The 19,874-nt window shown below is 48.9% G+C and overlaps 1 protein-coding gene across 4 annotated transcripts in view; it reads left to right on the forward strand.

Moving 5' to 3' along the window:
* armt1 (acidic residue methyltransferase 1) overlaps positions 1 to 19,874 on the forward strand; it is a 45,964-nt gene that overhangs the window by 16,089 nt on the left and 10,001 nt on the right. The window contains exon 1 of one of the 4 annotated variants that reach the window (XM_038805455.1): positions 19,313 to 19,331. The exons of the other annotated variants lie outside the window; for them this stretch is intronic. The gene's annotated coding sequence lies outside the window, so the exon portion shown is untranslated. Of the gene's footprint in view, positions 1 to 19,312; positions 19,332 to 19,874 lie in introns of those variants that run through there. 4 annotated transcript variants of the gene reach the window in all.

The raw sequence follows: 19,874 nt of genomic DNA on the forward strand, positions 1-19,874 counted from the left end.
TAGGCAGGACCCCCCCCAATACCCACCGCTCGCAACTATCGTCCGCTCCCTCAAACAGACGGCTCATCCTTGCCTTCATTAAGTGTGCCCTCGACATCGCTTTTGACTGAATCAACACCAACCCTGCACACAAGGTCGAGGCATTGACCCTTCACAGCACTTCAAACCATAAACGTTCTTCCAGCCCCATCCCCAACTCTTTCTCCCATTTGGCCTTAATCCCTACTATGGACTCCTTGTCCTCCTCCATAATTCTGTTGTGGATCGCTGAAACAACCTCACTCTCCAGAGCCCCCACTGACAGCACCTCCTCCAACAACGAGGAGGAAGGTACCACCGGAAAGCTCGGGAAGACCTTCCTTGCAAAATTCCACACATGCATATACCTGAAGTCCTCATGCTGGAATCCATACTTCACCCCCAGCTCCTCCAAACTTGTGAATTGCCCCTCCAGAAACGGATCCTTCATTTTTGTTTCCCCTTTCTCCTCCCATCCACGGAACCTTGCATCTATCCTCCCTGGCTCAAACTCATGATTCCCTCTTATCGGCATTACTCTCGAATCTGCCCTCAACTTGAAGTGCTATCGAAATTGCCCCCAAAGCTTCAGTGTGATCATCTGCAAACTTACTGATCAACCCTCCTACATTCCAGTTGAAATCATTTTTCTAAATCATAAACAGCAAGGACTCCCACACTGATCCCTGTGGGAGCCCACTGGACACAGGTTTACAGTCAGAAAAGCAACCCTCTACCATCACCCTCTGCTACTCTGCCAATTCTGGATCCAAGTTGCCAAATTTCCTTGGATCCCATGGGCTCTCACCTTCACTATTAGTCTTCCATGTGGAACCATTTTTAAAAGCCTTGCTGAAGTCCACGTAGACTACATTAAATGCTCTTCTACACACCTGGTCACCTCTTCGAAAAATTCAATCAAGTTGGTCAGACATGACCTCTTAACAAATCCATGCTGACTGTTCTTGATTAATCTCAGCCTCTCCAAATGCAGATTAATCTGTCTCTCAGAATTGCTTCCAATAGTTTCCCTGCCAATGAGATTAGACTGACTGGCCTGTAGCTTCCTGTTCCCTTCCTCCCTTCTTTAATAATGGTACCACATTTGCTGTCCTCCAGTCCTCCGGCACCTCTCCTGTGGCCAGAGAGAAATTGAAAATCTTGCCAGCGCCCCTGCTATTTCCTCCCTTGCTTCACTCCGCAGCCTGAGATACATTTCATCCATACCTGGAGATTTACATATGTTTAAGCCTGCCAAACCACTCAAAGGCCCCTCTCCATCTACGTTAATTTCTTGAATTTTATCACAGTCCTTCCTGATTTCTATACCATTATCGTCATTCCCACTACTGAACACTGACACAAAGTATTCATTTAGACACCTACCGTGAACCTTAATGTGTTCTACTCTTTCCCTAGTTATCCTTTCACCCTTAATGTACTTGTAAAACAACTTGGGATTTTCCTTCATTTTACCTGCCAGTATCCTTTCATGTTCCCTATTTGCTCTCCTAATTTCCTTTTTAAGTTCCTTCTTGCACATTCTATACGCTTCCAGGGCTTCTGCTGTTTTGAGCCCTCAAAATCTACTATAAGCCTCCCTTTTTCTCTTTATCCAATGCTGTATATCCCCCGAGATCCAGGGTTCACTGGATTTGTTGGTCCCACCCATTTTCTTTATTGGAACATGTGGGCCCTGCATTCTCCCTATTTCCTTCTTGAGTGCGTCTCACTGTTCTGTCACAGATTTACCTAAAAATGTCTGCTCCCAGTCCAATGTGGCCTAATCGTATCTGATCTTATTTAAAACCACCCCCCCCCCCCCCCCCAAGCACCATTTAGAACTTTGATTTCATGTCCATTCTTGTCCTTTTCCATAACATTCTTGAATCTAACCAAGTTATGATCGCTGTCTGCAAAATACTCCCCCACTGTTACTTCAACCACTTGCCCAGCAGCGCCATAGGGGGAACTGGTGGTGGCTGCTGCCGGAATGACATCCATCGGAGGCCCAAGATCACAGAGTGACCCAGGCCAGAGTTAAGTGATGGCGGAAGGGGTTTGGGAGGATGCAGGTTTCACAAGGAGGTGATGTTGAAGGGTTAGCAGCAAAAGCAGGGGGCTTGCTCTCAGCAGCTCACTTCCCCCACTTCTCAATGCTGGATCCCTCGATCATGCACTGAATGCTTTTAAACGAGGAACCTTCCTGCGAGACAGCACGCAACCCACGCAGATTTGTATGTCATGCTGTCTAGTGGCAACAGACCTTCCCACTGTTGGGTTAATAGCAAGGCGGCTGGAAGAGGCGTTTACTTGGTCATTATTTTCCTCCTTCAGCACCTCAGTTAGCGAGGTGGAAAGGGCCATGGAGGAATCAGAGTGGAGGCGGGAATATGGCAGAGTTCCCACCAGCCACCAGCTCACCTGATTGTGTGCCCCCCCCAACCAAATTCTTCCATGGTTTTATCTTTTTAGAAACTGCTCGGCTGTGATTTCATTATTCCTGCAATTGAAATTTTGAGGTGAATCATGAGATTCTAAAAGAACAGCTTCTTCCCTGCTGCCATCAGATTTTTGGACGGACCTACCTCGTATTAAGTTGATCTTTTCTCTACACCCTAGCTATGACTGTAACATTACATTCTGTAGTCTCTCCTTCCTTCCCTATGTACGGTATGCGTTGTCTGTATAGCATGCAAAAAACACTGTATACTAATACATGTGACAATAAATCAAATCAAAGTATAAACGTTTGACTGTACAGAATCCTAGCAGTGAAACTTGACAGATATGTCTCTGACTTTGAAGCAGTCCCAGCCAGTGTCTCCTGAGATTTGTCCCTTTTTATACAGTCGCTGCTAACTGCTAGTACGCACTCAGGGTTGCTGGAGCTTGCATTGGCCTATAGCAGATCTGTGACTTACCCAGTGATTCCAGTGTCAAATCAGTAGATACTGCCTTTATCATAGTTATGTCTGATCATAATGCCTTAATTCGCCTAACATGCTTTAATTTGTAAAAGCCTTAGGTTCATGATTAGCATTGTTTTTTAAAATGTTTTTATTAAGGGTTTTTCTTATTATGTAGAGCAAAGATGAGTGTGAACATACGCAAAATCTATACATCGGTTATCTTTCATTATCTACATCAGTTAACTTTCATTATATACACCGGTTGTCTTTCATTATATCCATCAATTACAATTTCTTGTTTTTCAGCAGGCGCTTAGTTTTAGCTGGATCCCCTGCTCCCCTCTCCCTCCCTTCCTTCTGATTCCCCTTCCCTTCTTATCGCCTGGCTTGCCTTCTTCATTCGTTGGGTCTCCTAACGTATTCCTGTTGGGGCGGCATGGCGCTGCACATATTGTTCTCTGTTGGGGGTGGTTGGACTCCATGCCTCTTTATTCCCCTCCCCTCCTTTCACCCTGTTCAATCCACTCCCACTCCCCCAACCCCCCTTTCTTTTTGTTTGTGTCCGTGGTTCTACTGTGGCTTTCCCTGGATGGCGAATTTAATTTTATCCATTTGGAGAAATTCTGACAGGTTTCCTCCAGCCACCCCAGCTTTGGGTGGTGCTGCTGATCGCCAGCCAAGCAGGATCGTTTGATGCCGATTAGGGAGGCAAAGGCAAGTGAATCGGCCCTCTTCCCCATAAAGAGATCTGGCTGTTCTGATACCCTGAAGACTGCCGCTCTCAGGCATGTACCCTCATTCCCACCACCTTGGACATTGCCTTGGAGAAGGCTATCCAGAAGGCTATCTTGCCCCTATCCTACAAGTCTGGGGCAAGACTAGAACATGTGGGAGTGGTTGGCCAGGTCTACTTGGTACCATTCACATTTGTCCTCCACCTATGGGAAAAGCCTACTCATTCAGGTTCTGGTTAAGTGAACTCTGTGTACCACTTTCAACTGTATTAGGTTTAGCCTTACGCATGTGGAGTTGGTGTTGTCCCTGTGCAGTGCTTCGCAACAGAGTCCCCACCCTATTCAAACCCTAGGTCTTCCTCCCACTTTCCCTTGTCTCATCCTGTGGTGCGTGTGCCTTTCCCAGTCCATACAGGCCGCCGCAGTTTCCCCTCCCGACGATGTCAGCGTCCTGTAGGTCCTCCAATAGCGATTGTTGCAGTAGTTTCCCTGCGTAAGAAGATTTTGACCTGAATATATCTTAACCAGATTCCCCTGTCAGCTGAAACTTCTCAGTTAGTTCCTCTAGTGTTGTCAGTCTGTTGTCTGTGTAGAAGTCCCTAACAGTCAATGTTCCCTCATCCTATCTCTGCCTTTTGAAGGTGGCGTCCATTTTGGCTGGTGCAAAACTGTGGTTGTTGCAGATGAGCGCCTTAATGGACATTTCGGTTAAACCGAAGTGTTGTCGTAGTTGGTTCCACGACTGGAGTGTGGCTATCACCACTGTGCTCATTGAGTGCTTGGTCGGTGGGGCTGGTAGGGCTGCTGTGGCCAGGGCCCAGAGGGATGTCTCCATGCAGGAGCCCTCCTCCATTCTCACCCAGCCGGCTTCCGGCTCCTTTACCCTTTCCGCTGTTGCTGCCCAGTGATAATGTTGCAGGTTTGGGAGGGCTGGGCCCCCCCATGCTTCTCATTCTGTAGGACATTTTTGACGATCCTAGGATCCCCTCCAGCTCTGCCCCTCCCCCTAGCCTGAAAAGACTCCAAACTCTTCCCTTTTTTTAATATCTATTTTATTTCAAACATACTAAAAAGTACAAATGCTTAAATATATCAAAGAACTTTCTCCACAGTTCAGATTTTACCCCTTTTCATCCCCCCTCGCTCCCCCAGCGACGAACAAATCCTCAAACATTGTCATGAACAGTCCCAACCGTGTCTCAAAGCCCTCTGCTGATCTCCTCAATCCAAACTTAATCTTTTCCAGCTAGAAAAGATCGTAAAAGGTCCCCCAGCCAGGCCGCCACATCTGGCGGCGTTGTCCTCCATCCCAGCAGAATTCGTCACCGGGCAACAAGAGAGGTAAAGGCCATACGTTAGCGTTCCTCCCCTCCATCAGCTCCGCCATTTCCAACACCCCAAAAATCGCCACCAATTGGTCCGGCCCGGCCTCTACCCCAAAATCTCTGATGGCGTCCCAAACACCCTCGCCCAATATTTCTCCAACTTCTCATAGTCCCAGAACATAGGTGTGTGATTTGCTGGTCCTCGCCCGCACTTCTCACACTTGTCTGCCATCCCTCGGAAGAACCCATTCATCCTTGCTCCAGTCATATGCACCCAATGCATCACCTTAAACTGAATCAAACTCATCCTCGTGCACGAGGAGGTCGAATTCACCCTGCGTATCGCCTCACTCCACACTCCCCATCCTATCTCCATTGCCAGCTCCTCCCATGTCTCCTTAATGGTAGCACAGTGGTTAGCACTGTTGCTTCACAGCACCAGGGACCCAGGTTCGATTCCTGGCTTGGGCCACTGTCTGCAGAGTCTGCATGTTTTCCCTGTGTCTGCGTGAGTTTCTTCCCGGTGTTCCGGTTTCCTCCCACAAGTCCCAAAAGACGAGCTTGTTAGATGAATTAAACATCCTGAATTCTCCCTTGGTGTACCCGAACAGGCGCTGTAGTGTGGCAACTGGAGGATTTTCACAGTAACCTAATTGCAGTGTTAAAGTAAGCCTATTGTGACACTAATAAAAATGATTATTAATCCTTACCACCTGCGCTCTCCCCTGTTCCCCCAGCCACCCCTGTGTACCCCCAATCCTACCCTCCACTTCCTCATCCAGGTGCAGCAACCGTTCCAGTAGGGTGTACTCCAGCAGCTTGGGAATCCTCCATTCCTTTCGCGCATTGCATATACTGGAATTTGCTTCATTTTGGAAGCTCCACCATCCTGCAGATCTTCCAAACTTCTGCTCCAGATATAGATCCCTCACCCTAGGTCCCTCGCCCTCACCAGCCCCACCTCTTTCCACCTCCTATACATGCCATCCGTCTCCTCCGGCTTAAACTCATGGTTCCCACCTGGCTCTCCGTGTACCTCCTCTGTTGCACCGTCACCATGACCCTCAGGCTGAACCCCCTACAGGATTCCTCCTCCATCCTGACCCATTCTTACCCCTCTCCTCCCACTTCCCCAACCCCCCCCCCGCCCCCAAACTTAGCCAACCCCGACATCACGTCCATTCACCAGCATTACCTGCAAGTATGGCAGCTCCTGCCCAAAGGCTCCTCCTATCCCTGCCTCCACCCTCTCCTCCTTGGTCTGTGCAAACAGCTCCCTGTGGATCCCACCCCCCTCACAGAAACAAAGACACATCCAAAACCACAGTCACATTCTCCAAAAAAGAAAAACCACTGCAAGCGGCAGGAGGGGCGGCAGTTGTCCCCTTACAAACTTTTTTAAAAATCAATTCTATTACAAACGTGTATCAAAACAAATTGCAGCGAGCAAACACCCGGGAAACATACTTCCCTACAATCAACTATACAGATTTTTCCCTTTTTTCACCCCCCCTTCCCCTGCGACGAACAGCCCCTCAAACACAGTCACAAACATCCCCTACCTTTCCTCAAACCCCTCCTGAAGAGCCCCTTAACTCAAATTTTATTTTCTCTAATCGCAGGAAGTTGTACAGATCACCCAACCAAGACGCTACCCCCAGTGGCTATGCCGACCGCCACTCCAGCAAAGTTCGCCGCAGTGCAATCAGAGAGGCGAAGGCTTCCTCCTCTCCATAAGCTCGGGCTTCTCTGAGACCACAATAATCGGCACCAAAGGGTCTGGGTCCGGGTCCAACTCTTCTTCCACTATCCTGGCTAAGACCGCAAACGCTCCTGCCCAGAATCTTCCCAATTTTTTGCAACCCCAAAACATGTGCGCGTGATTCGCTGGCCCCCGCCCACACCTCTCGCACTCATCTGCTGCTCCCTGAAATAACCCACTCATTCTCACCTGAGTAATATGCACCCTGTGCACCACCTTAAACTGCATCAGGCTCATCTTTGCACATGAGGAGGTGTCCCCATACAAACTTATTGCCCCTTAAACAATCACAACAACAAAATCACCCCACCCGAGAAGAACCCTACCCTCCAGCCCCACACTACCTGCATCGTCTGAACTCTGTTGTTTCAACTCCACCGTCTCCCATCAATGTTCAGTTCTTACCCCAGTTTATGGTTTGTAATAAAATCATTGGCCTCCTCTGGGGTTTCGAAATAGTATGCCTGGCCTTCAAAGGTCGCCCACAGTTTCGCAGGGTACACTACCCCAAACCGTATCTGCCTTCGGTATAGAACCACTTTGGCCTGTTGAACCCGGTGTGCCTTTTCCCCAGCCCCGCTCCAGTGTCCTGATAAATTAGGACTCTGTTCTGCTTCCATTCATAGTTCCGCTTTTCTCTGGCCCACCGCAAGATCTTTTCCTTCTCCACAAACGTACAGAGCCTCACAATCACCGCCCATGGCGGCTCTCCCGCTTCTGCTTCAGGGACCTGTGCACCCTATCGACCTCCGGGGTGTTGTCCAGCACCCCCTCTGCCACCAGCATCTTTGACATGTATCTCCTGGCACTCATGCCTTCCGCACCTTCAGGCAGGCCAACAATACACAGGTTCTGCCTTCTGGATCTATTCTCCTGCTTTTCTACCTTTGTTCATAGTGACTTGCAAAGGTCCCTAGGAGCACCACTTCCGCCTCCAATGCCACCACTCGATCATTATGGTCAGACATCACCTTCTCCATCTCCCGGATCTGTGACTCCTGTGCCTGCAGGCACTTCTCCACTCTCTCCATCGATCCTTTCAAGGGTGCTACCGCTCCCTCGATGGCCTTTGACCAATCTTCCTGCTTCTCCTTCCTCTGTTGGTGGATCTCCTCTCTGATGAACGGCATCAGCTGCTCCATCTGGGGTTTTCCCACTTGCGACAATCTTTCCCCCTCTGCCATCTTTCCAATTGTTGTTGTGCCATAGGTCTCTTCCAGTTGATTGGCCAGGTCTTTTACTTTCTGCTGCCAGGTCTGATAACCAGCAGACGCACCACTCATGGGGGAAACTTCTCCTCCACACCTTCAGCTATACTTTCCTGTCAAAATGCCCCTGCTTATGGGGAAAAAAGAGTTCAAATCAACACCTTCGAGCAGGAGCTGCCTGTGAGCAACCACTCACTCCATGGCTGTCACCGAAAGTCCCAGCTCCAAACTATTTCAAGAGCGCCATGATTCCCTCCATTCTGCTTTGCAGTTCCAAGATTAGAGGAGCAGGCCACCCACATAGAGTGAGACTCTGTTATCTCTGTCTCTTCTCCAGATCCCCTTCAAATTCTTTGCTGCCCTGAGCGCGATCACTGGTTGTTCGATCGTGAGGGCAATAGCAGCGGGGACAGAGGGCAACAGCAGCGGGCGCACCCTGCCTTGTGCCTCTGTACAGCTGGAAGTACTTAGAGCTAGTGGTGTTCGCCATGGAAATGCTGTACAGGAGTTCCACCAGGGCGGTGAACCCTGTTCCAAGCCCAAACTGCTCCAGTACCTCTATGAGATTCTTCCATTCGACTCTGTCGACGGCCTTTTATGGTGTTCTCTCCCTGTGTAGGGTCAGTATCACGTTCAACAGGCGCCTAATGTTCACTGTTAGCTGTCTACCCTTGACAAAGCTTGTCTGGTCCTCTGCTACCACCTCTGGTATGCAGTCCTCTAGTTGCTTGGCTAAGATCTTGGCCAGTATTTTCGTGTCTACGTTTAGCAACAGAATGGGTCTGTAGGACCCACATTCTGTTGGGTCTTTGTCTTTCTTGGGTATCAGCGAGATTGAAGTTTGTGCTAGTGTAGGCGGCAGGGTGCCGCTCGCCAGCGAGTCTGTGAACATCTCCCGCAAGTGCAGGGCCAGTGCTGTCGCAAATGTTTTGTAGAAGTCCGCAGGGAATCCGTCTTGTCCTGGCGCCTTCCCTGCCTGCGTGGAGCTTTTGCTCACCATGACATCTCCCGGTTCTAATGGTGCTTTCGTCCCCATATCCTTTTTTTCCCCTTCTTAAAAAACTTTTTTTTTTTTTTTCCAATTCATGTTTTCCAATTAAGTAAGCAACTTTGCATGGCCAATTCACCTACCCTGCACATCTTTGGGTTGTGGGGGCGAAACCCACACAAACACGGGGAGAATGTGCAAACTCTGCACGGACAGTGACCCAGAGCTGGGATCGAACCTGGGACATCGGCGCCGTGAGGCAGCAGTGCTAACCACTGCGCCACAGTGTTGCCCCCTCGACCCCATTTCCTAAACTCCTCTACTACTGCTATGAGGAACCGTTACATCCTCAAGTCCCCTGCGGGGGGGCTCGGAGGTGTACAGCCCCCAGTAGAAGACCTTGAATGCTTTGTTGACCTTTTTCGGCTCCGCTACTAATTTGTCTCTTGTCTCTGACCTCTGCTATTTCCCTTGTGGCTGCGGCTGGCCTCGTCTCTGTGCTCGTACAGGATCCTGGCGGTGTTGATGCATTGCTTTCCTCGTGGAGAGCAAGTCAAAGTCCACTTGTAGTCCAACCTCCATGGGTTGCATTGGGCACAGACCATCTCCAACTTCACATCTACATAATGTGCAGCGTAGTCGGAGATCACAATCACAGAGTATTCTTCTCTTACTAGCCCCGGAAGCACCGATTTCCCCACTACAAAGAAGTCAATCCGTGTGTATACATTATGTACCTGGGAGAAGAAGGAGAACCATGGGTGGGTGAAATGGCATGGGTCCACTTCCCCCATCTGCTCCATGAATATGCTGAGTTCTTTCACCATATTAGAGGTCTTCCCTGTTTGGGTTTGACCTGTCTGTCCGTGGGTCCTGTACAAGTCCCCCCCATGAAAAGTTGGTGCGTGTTTACATTGTGGATTTCCGCCATCGTCTTTTTTATAAACTCTGTGTTGTCCCATTGGGAGCGTACATGTTCACCAGGGTTACCGATGCCCTGTCCAGGATACTGCTGACCATGATGTACCGTCCCCCTGGGTCCATAACCACCCTCTTTGTGGTAAACATTGTCCTCTTATTTAACAGTATGGCTACCCCCCTGGCCCTTGTCCTGTATCAGGAATGGCAGGTCTGTCCCACCCAGCCCTTTCTTACCCGCAGTCGGTTCTTCTGTCTCAGGTGTGTCTCTTGGAGGAAGACTATGTCAGCTTTCATACTTTTCAGGTGGCCGAAGATTCTAGATCTTTTCACTGGGCTGTTACGTCCCCTGACGTTCCAGGCGACTATCCGCGCTCCGGGGTTTCCCTTTGTCCAGGGGCCACCCAACATGGCCACCAACTGTGTGTACGCCATGTGGATGAGCCCGTGCACTCCAGGGTTTCCCTTTGTTTAGGGGCCCTCCAAAGATGATGTTTGTGGTGCCTTTGTGTTCCAAGTTGCCACGTATGCCCCCCCCCCCCCCCCCCCAATGTTCCCTTTCTCTCGTTTCCTGCCCTAGCTCCCCCATTAGTGTTGCAAACCCACCCCGTTGCCAGGTGCTCTCTGCCCTGCGGGAGATGCGCCGCTGCCCTCCCCTCTCGCTCAGTCCTCCTGGTGCTAGCTTTCCTGTTACTGTGGTGGCCCCACTCCCCTACCCTTTGGCCACTAACTGTTCTCCCTTCCTGCCGTTCTCACCTTTAGCTGCGTTAGGCTGCCCTCAACCCTTCCTTCCTATGCTTTAGCTCACGTCCTCAAAGCGAGGGAATGCAGTCCCCCGCAAAGTGTCTTTCAGGTTGGTTAAATAAAGTCTCTTTGGTTGATCTTTTCACCGCTGTCCTGCTTCTGTTTTTCCAGCTTATTCTCCAGGTCAATTTTGCCCACGTCCGCAGGGGTAGTGAAGAAGTGCTCCCTGCCCTGAAATTTGACCCGGTAGAGTATCCCAAATTTTACCTTGTTTTTGTACAGGGCTGCATTTGCCCTGTTGAACTCTGCCCGGCATTTGGCCAGCTCAGCCCCAATGTCCTGGTTGATCCTGATCCGGTGACCTTCCCAGTTGCAATTTCTTGTCTGCCTTGCCCAGTGCAAGATTCTTTCTCGATCTTGGTATTGATGCATTTTAGCGAATATTGCCCACGGCTGCTCTCCAGCCTGGGGCTTGGATGGAGTGACTGGTAGGCTCTGTCTCTTTCTGGCAAGTTGGGGAAGCTGTCTCTTCTTACCAGATGTTCCAGCAAAAGGGCCACAAAGTCCGTGAGACCTCTGCCTTCAATCCCTTCTTGCAGGCCCAGTATTCTTAAATTCTGGAGCTATGACCGGTTCTCCTGGTCCTCCATGTACCCCTTTAGACTCCCCTGCGTCACGACTAACCTTTTTATTTCCGTCTCCAGGGCGACGATCCGGTCGCTCTGGTCTGTTGAGGCTTTTTCTAATTCTATGATGGTGTTCCCCTGGACGTCCAGTCACCTCTCTGCCTTATCCAGGGACACCTGCATGATCGCCAGAAACCTCCGCGACCACCACCCTGACTGCAGCCTGGATATCAGTCTTTGTCTCCTCCCTATGTTCTCTTAATTCCCTGGAGAGGAACATCCTCCATCTGTCCTCTGGTAGGGGGGGCTTTGTGTGCCGGTCCTTTTCAATCTGGCGTGTCCAGTGCTTCGTCGCTTTGCAAGTCTGCCGGCTCGGTCACTTGCTTCTACCAGCTTTTTCCATTTCTTGTCTGTTTAAGGTCTCTGGAGTTGTTGTTGGTCAGAATCCTATTTTGTATTGTTGTTAGAGTGTGGGGATGCTTTGTTTCCTGTTTTAGCAGGCAATTTTGAGTAAAAGAGCCTATTTTCGGGTTCGAGGGAGGAGAGCCACCTGATGTGCGACTACTCAGCTCATCCCCGTCACCAGAAGCCCTGATTAGCATCGATGAATATGCAACATCCCATTGCTCATTTCTTTCACTCTAGATCAGTTATAGTGGGGAACTTTGAAGTGATTGTTTTGTATCACATGATTTTTGGGCTATGAGATGAGGTTATAGGTCGATGGGAATGTACTCTTGTGGTTCCTTTCACTCAGATAACCTGGAAATAGTTGCAACTGTATGATACTAAGTGCTGATATTCATTCTTAAATTATTAAAAAATAAATTGTCATTTTTATGGCACTTTATTAAAATTGCAAACATTGTTTTGCTGCCAACTATGTGAAGACTCCTTTAAAATAATCTGAAGAAAGAAAAAGAATAAAGGAAGAGAAACAATAATTTTTGAAGGAAAACGGATTTGCAGGTGGAATTTGCAGGAATGTGTTCACCGTAGTAGAGGTTACTCTCTGGGGTTATGCTCTCATACGGTAGATCCAACCATCTGTCTGCAGTAAAATGGAGTTTAGTCGGCACATTGCATCCTGCCATTTTCCAGACTGGCCATCTTACAAATGCAACAGCTTTTTGGCAACTCCTTTCCCAAGACTGTACTTTGAATAATTACTCTTTTAAAATTGATGCAAAGACAAAAAAAACTGGCATGTTCTCAGCAGCAGTCTCTTGATACCTTGAAGCCTCTGAGCCATTTTAGAAATTCATTGCCATCATTTTCCAAACAAAAACAACTAGGCATTAAGGATATATTTTCTACCCTTTGACTATGTGCAAATGCAGCCCTAATCTTTAGCACTTAAACTGTTACCCTTGGCATTTTTACATGTCTTATTGTTGTTATATTAATCATGAAAGTTCAATAATTGTGGGATTTGGAAACCCATGATTTCATAAGTGTTCTCGTGTTTGAAAGATACAACATGGTTATGAGAAATTTGTGTTATTGCTTCTGAATTAAAATATTTCCCTTGTGGGTAACGTGTGTACTATGTCAATTTAGCAATACTTATTGGAAAGTGTATCCAAACGAAGAGAGTAGCTGCAACAACAATATAACAACTTGTATTTATGTAGTGCCCAATGTTGGTAAATGTCCCAAGTGCTTCACAATGAGTGTTATGGAACAAAGTTTGACATCCAACCGTAGGAAAAGATATTGGGGCCAATGACATGGTCAATGTTCACCAGAGTACTGTGAGAACTCTGTTATTCCAGTGGTATGATGGGATCATTTATATCTTACTGAATTGGGGTCTTAATTTAGCATTTCCTATCAAAGACAACACCACCAACAATGCAGCACTTCCTCAGTTCTACATAAATGAGTCAACTTAGCCTATGCATGACTTCCGTTGGTGGCTATGAAGGAGTAAGTCGCATATTTGGTGGCTCCCACTCGGGTCGGACTTTTGGACCTTTTCCCCCGATTTTCTACCGGACTTGAATTGAAAAATTGATGACAGAGGCAATTGTGTACTGAATTCCCACATCGGTGCATGGAAGGAGGACTAGAAGTGCTCGTAAAGGCAGAAACAGAAAGACAGAGAAGGCTTGGGCTGAAGCTGCAGTGGGCGATAGCATGGCGGAGGACCGGATCTCTGGCTTGTCGACCCAGTGGTCAACAGAGCAACTGATGCAAGTTATTCAGGAAGGCTTTGCTAAGCAGAAACGAGACTGCTTGGACCTGATAAAAGAATCAATTGAGCGGCTGGAGCTTAGATTGGATGCCCAAGATCGGGCGATCCAGAAGGTAGAGAAGGCGCTGGCTGAGCAGGAGGAACATCAAACTGCGGTGGAGTTGGAGGTGGGGATGATAGAACATAGAACAGTACAGCACAGAACAGGCCCTTCGGCCCTCGATGTTGTGCCGAGCCATGATCACCCTACTCAAACCCACGTATCCACCCTATACCCGTAACCCAACAACTCCCCCCCCCCCTTAACCTTACTATTAGGACACTACGGGCAATTTATCATGGCCAATCCACCTAACCCGCACATCTTTGGACTGTGGGAGGAAACCGGAGCACCCGGAGGAAACCCACGCACACACGGGGAGGACGTGCAGACTCCACACAGACAGTGACCCAGCCGGGAATCGAACCTGGGACCCTGGAGCTGTGAAGCATTTATGCTAACCACCATGCTACCATGCTGCCCATTTGATGAGAGACTAGCAGAAGAAGGTCCTGGAGAAGGTGGAGGACCTAGAGAATAGGTCCTGTCGGCAGAACTTGAGAATCGTTGGGTTCCCAGAGGGGTCCAAAGGAGTGGACGCTGGGGCATACATCGCGGACATGTTTGAGAATCTGCTGGGGGATGGGTCATTCTCCCGACCCTTGGAGGTGGACAGAGCTCACAGAACATTCGCGAGGGAGGGACTTGTGCTAAGGGACAGAGAGGAGGTTGTGGGGCGGAGGCTTCCTGGGGGCGGGCCGGTGGAGGCGTGGAGCACGGGCTGGAGGCTGGCCCAAAAAAGGGGATGGCTGATCGGCAAAGGGTGGGGGGAGCAATGAGCCCCCAACTAGGCTGATCACATGGAATGTACGAGGGCTTAATGGGCCGGTCAAGAGGGCACGCATGTTCGCGTATCTGAGGGGACTGAAGGCGGGACGTGGTAATGTTGCAGGAGACACACCTTAGAGAAACTGACCAGATTAGATTGAGGAACGGCTGGGTCAGTCAGGTCTTTCACTCGGGACTAGATTCAAAGACTAGAGGTGTCGCGATCCTGATCAATAAGCGGGTGGTATTTGAGGCGGGTAGAATAGTCTGGGGCATGGGAGGCTGGTACATTATGGTCAGTGGGAAACTGGAGGGGGTGCAGGTGGTATTAGTACATGTGTATGCGCCAAATTGGGATGATGTGGAGTTTATAAAGAGGATGCTGGGGAAGATACCGGACCTAGACTCGCACAAGTTGGTCATGGGAGGGGACTTTAACACAGTTATTGACCCTGGCTTAGACCAGTCAAGCTCAAAGACGGGCAGGGTGCCAGCAATGGCAAGGGAACTAAAAGGGTTCATGGAACAGATGTGGGGGTGGTGGACCCATGGAGATTTGGGCAGCCGAGGATGAAGGAGTTCTCCTTCTACTCACACATGCATAAAGTGTACTCCCGGATCAGTTTCTTTATTCTGATCAGGGCTTTACTGACGGGGGTGGTGGACACTGGGTACACAGCGATCACAATCTCAGACCATGCCCCGCACTGGGTTGACCTGCAGGTTAGTAAAGACAGTAACCAGCGCCCGCACTGTAGGCTAGATGTGGGACTTTTAGCTGACGAAGGGGTTTGCGAGCGGCTGAGGAAATGCATTCAGAACTACCTGCAGATCAATGACATGTGGGAAATTTCAGCAGTGGTGGTCTGGGAAACACTGAAGGCGGTGGTTAGAGGGGAGCTGATCTCAATACGAGCCCATAGGGAGAAGGTGGACAGGGCAGAGACGGACCGACTGGTAAAGGAAATACTACGGATCGACAGGAGGTATGTGGATACCCCAGAGGCAGGGCGGACTTCGGCTTGTTAACCACTGGGAGGGTGGTGGAGCAGCTGAGAAAGGTGAGGGGGGCGATTCATGAGCATGGAGAGAAGGCCAGTAAATGCTTGCACAGCAGCTTAGAGAGAGGGAGGCATCCAGGGAGTTAGGGAAGGTAAATGATGGAGATGGGAACCTGGTTGGAGATTCAACAGGGGTGAATAAGGCATTTAGGGATTTTTACAGTAGGCCGTATGGGTCGGAACCCCCACCTGGGTCGGAGGGGATGAGGCACTTCTTAGGAGGGGGACTGAATTTCCCAAACTTGGACGGGGAGCTGGTAGAAGGGCTGGGGGCCCCCGATCGGGTTGGAAGAGATAGTGGAGGTTCTGAAGGCCATGCAGTCGGGTAAAGCCCCGGGGCCAGACGGGTACCCAGTGGAGTTCTATAAAATGTTCTCTGGGATATTGGGGCCGTTGTTGATGAGGATGTTCAATGAGGCAAGGGAGAGAGGGGTGCCGCCCTCGACGATGTCACAGGCCACGATTTCGATGATCGTGAAGCGGGACAAGAACCCAGAGCTGGGTCCTACAGGCTGACATCATTGTTGAATGTGGACGCCAAACTGCTGGCCAAAATTTTGTCCTCCAGGATTGAGGATTATGTTCTGGACGTTATTGGGGAGGACCAGACAGGGTTTGTTAAGGGTAGGCAGTTGGTGTCCATTATAAGAAAGCTATTAAACGTGATCATGATGCCCCCGGAAGGTAGGGAGGTGGAGGTAGTGGTCGCAATGGACGCAGAGAAGTTTTTTGATTGGGTAGAATGGGAATATCTGTGGGAGGTACTGGGACGGTTCGGATTTGGGGGCGGCTTTATTGACTGGGTCAGGTTGCTGTATCAGGCTCCTGTGGCAAGCGTACGGACAAATAGGACAACATAGGACTATTTTAGACTGTACCGGGGGACGAGACAGGGATGCCCCCTCTCCCCACTGTTCGCGCTAACTATAGAGCCGCTGTCAATTGCTCTGAGAGCTTCAAGGGGCTGGAAAGGGCTGGTCCGGGGGGAGTGGAACACAGAGTCTCGCTTTACGCAGATGACCTGCTTCTGTATCGGACCCATTGGAGGGAATGAAATAAATCATGAGGATTCTAGGGGAATTTGGCCGGCTTTCGGGGTATAAGCTAAATATGGGGAAAAGTGAGATGTTTGTGGTTCAGATGAGGGGACAGGAGAGGCGATTGGGGGAGCTGCCGTTTAGATTAGTAGGGGGAAGCTTTAAGTATCTAGGCATCCAAGTGTTGCGGGAATGGGACCGGCTGCATAAATGAAATCTGGCCCTATGTCGAAGATATTATAAGTCAGCACTTCGGGTTTTCGCCAAAGGTCCTTTAATTAAACACGAAGTTCGTTGGGGGGGGTTGGAGAGACCAGTCATTCCAATTGTCCCTGCTTTACAGAGGTAAAGGCAGGCAATTTATATGATACAGTAAGCAATATCTAGGACAGAAAGCATTCTTTAGATTAGCAAGAGACAGAAAACCAAGCAGGATGGAGTTAGATTTTAATAACAGGCCTTGGGTTCCTTGACAAAGAAAAATAATAATTGTATGCTGTCAGCAAAACAATGTGCAGCTGTTTGTTTACATTGTATGACCTTCTGACTATTTCATACAGAACTCTTGACTGAAATAAGGCTAAATATCCATCATGCTTTGCCAAGTGCCTATTTCCATGAAGCTGGTTAAAATGAATATAGAGTATTGAGGCAACTAATCCACCAACTAAAGTCCCTTCTACAATTCCCTCCTTGTTGATCTTATGAACAACACATTGTTAGTACATTACAGTGTCCTCAGCAGCAAAGTGTGGGCTATAATGTAAATGGAATGGACGTATGATAGGCACCTGATTGTTAAGTTGCGGGGACCACAGAGGCAAAGCTAACATACTCGCCCCATGCCCTGACAACATCCCAAGCAACATTTAAATAGTAACCATACGACAATCAGGATTACAACGATGATTATAATCCAAATCACAATCCTCTGTCCTAATGTTCCCAACCACCCAAAGCCAAAGTCCCATCCCCCATCCGCAAGCAATCGTGCTACCTCTCTGCGAATGTGAGCCACCAGGTTATCAATTTTCTCTGAGTTATCAGGGATGTATATGCAGCAGCCAATCGGGCACAAGTATCTCCCTTTTCAGCTAACAAGAGATCAAGGGCCATCCTATTCTGCAGGGCAACTGTTCTTATAGCAACTATCTCAGTTTCTATCTGGTTAACAGCTTCTGCAGTGCCATTAGCTACCTGCTCAAGGATGTCTCGTAGTTCGTATGCATTAGTGGCTATTCCTAATGGTGGTATCATTATTCCAAGCATTTGTGCCCATATCATAATACTTTGTGTCGTCCTGTGATGAGGATGGTCCTGCAATTGCTGAACATGATGCACATAAGGGACTACGTATCCCAAATAGCAGGAGCCTTCCCAATATTCTGGTGGTTGCCAATCCAAGGTCTGGTCGCACTAACTCGTGCCTACTGGGTAGGTCCCATATGTTTTATGATTCTTAAAGCATATACTTCCTTTTGGGACTCCAGTATAATTGGGCGGTTGACGTGTTACATTAAACCTAGGTCCCCACCATTCCTCAGACTTATTCATATCGTATCCAGCTAATCTCCCATCTAATATATTCTGTGTATCTTCACCATGTCCTGTACTATTTCTTCTTAGGCCCATTCTGCTATCTCTTTACTGGTGAATGGGATAGGTCGCACAGGGATGCCCTCCCCCGAGCATCTGGGAATTTGTGTACAAACCCAACAACTGAATTTATTTACCCTCTCTGCGTATGAGTGAGACATGTATATCAAGGTGTTAGTGTTCAGTTTACCCTCGGCACGATGTTGGATTAATATGATAATATATAAAAACATCGACGCCGTCATTCTCTTCAGGTCAGCGTTTTGCTGGTACTCTTAAAAGTTCCGTATGATGTCGTTTACACCGAGTTGCGTGGCTCCAATCTGGATTTTCCTTTACTTTAATGGCTGTTTGGGTTGTTAGCAGCACTTGGTAGGGTCCAGAAAATCTCACGGCTACAGAAAATCTGAATTCCCTTTTTGACAGGAACCCACCTGTTACGCTTTTACCTTAATCTTCTATTTATTTTTACTCCCCTGTTTTTTTTTCCGAAAGGTGGTCCGCTTCATTCGATTCCTATAGGGGACACATAGGTTTTCCTACCTCATTCCGTTGCTTTATGATTGTTTGTTTTCATTTTCTTACTCATTTTGGCTCCCTCATTTTGACTCCCTTATCTGTCCTCTTTAAGGAGTTCAGCTTCTTTCTTGCTCCGGATGTCTTTACCGAGGCTTCGGGACGACCTGTGAGGGGGTGTCGAGTTCATTGCTCATCGTTCCTTCTGCAAAATACTTTAGAACATATATATAACAATACCAACGACCGCGGAAATCATTTACAAATACTGCAGGGCGCTACTAATCCCGAAGCCTGTTGATTGTTTATTTATTTTTTGGTCTCAAAGGCACCTTTGTTCTCCTCATGCAGCTATCATTAATTTATTAATTAAGCTATCTCTCCAAGCATGAGTCACTGGCCAGTAATTAACGCTGCCGAGCCGCAGACCCCCCCCCCCCCCCCTTTCAGCAGGGGTCGCGCTATGGATCTCTCTCTTTCAGCTGAGAGAGTCCTGTTTAGAGATTTGTTTCGGGATTCACTTCCCATTAAATTAGGGAAACTGCACGACTGCACCAATTTGTCGAAGAAATTATAAGTCAGCACTTCGAGTTTTCCCCAAAGGTCCAACCAGTAGACCAAATTAAGGACTATTTTTGGAGATGGGACGTGCTTCCATTGTCACTGGCTGGGAGGGTGCAGATGGTGAAGATGACGGTCCTCCCGCGATTCCTGTTTGTATTTCAGTGTCTCCCCATTTTTATTCCGTGGTCCTTTTTTAAACAGATCAACGAAGTGATCACTGGCTTTGTTTGGAGGGCAAGCACCTGCGAGTAAGGAAGGTAATGCTTGAGCGGAGTCAGGGAGAGGGCAGCTGGCACTGCCAAATTGTAGTAACTATTAGTGGGCGGCAAATATAGCCATGATCAGGAAGTGGGTGGTGGGGGGAGGGTCGGCATGGGAGCGTTTGGAGGCGGCTTCATGCAATGGCACCCGTCTGGGGCGTTGGTAACTGCGCCTCTGCCATTCCCGCCGGCACGGTACTCCACCAGACCCGCGGTGGGGGCAGCCGTGAGAGTCTGGAGGCAATGGAGAAGGCATGTGGGAGCAGATGGAGCATCGCTCTGGTCCCCAATCTGTAATAATCACCGGTTTGCCCCGGGAAGTATGGATGGGGGGTTTCGGAAATGGCAGAGAGCAGGGATTGAGAGGATGGGGGATATCCTTATAGAGGGGAGCTTTTCGAGTATGGAGGAGAAGTTTGGGTTGGCGAGGGGAAACAAATTCAGGTACCTGCAGATGCGGGACTTCCTACGTAGACAGGTGTCAACCTTCCCCCTCCTACCACCAAGGGGGATTCAGGACAGGGTAGTTTCCAGAGGGTG

The sequence above is a fragment of the Scyliorhinus canicula genome, chromosome 1, assembly GCF_902713615.1.
Source record: "Scyliorhinus canicula chromosome 1, sScyCan1.1, whole genome shotgun sequence".
In the NCBI taxonomy this organism is placed as follows: domain Eukaryota; kingdom Metazoa; phylum Chordata; class Chondrichthyes; order Carcharhiniformes; family Scyliorhinidae; genus Scyliorhinus; species Scyliorhinus canicula.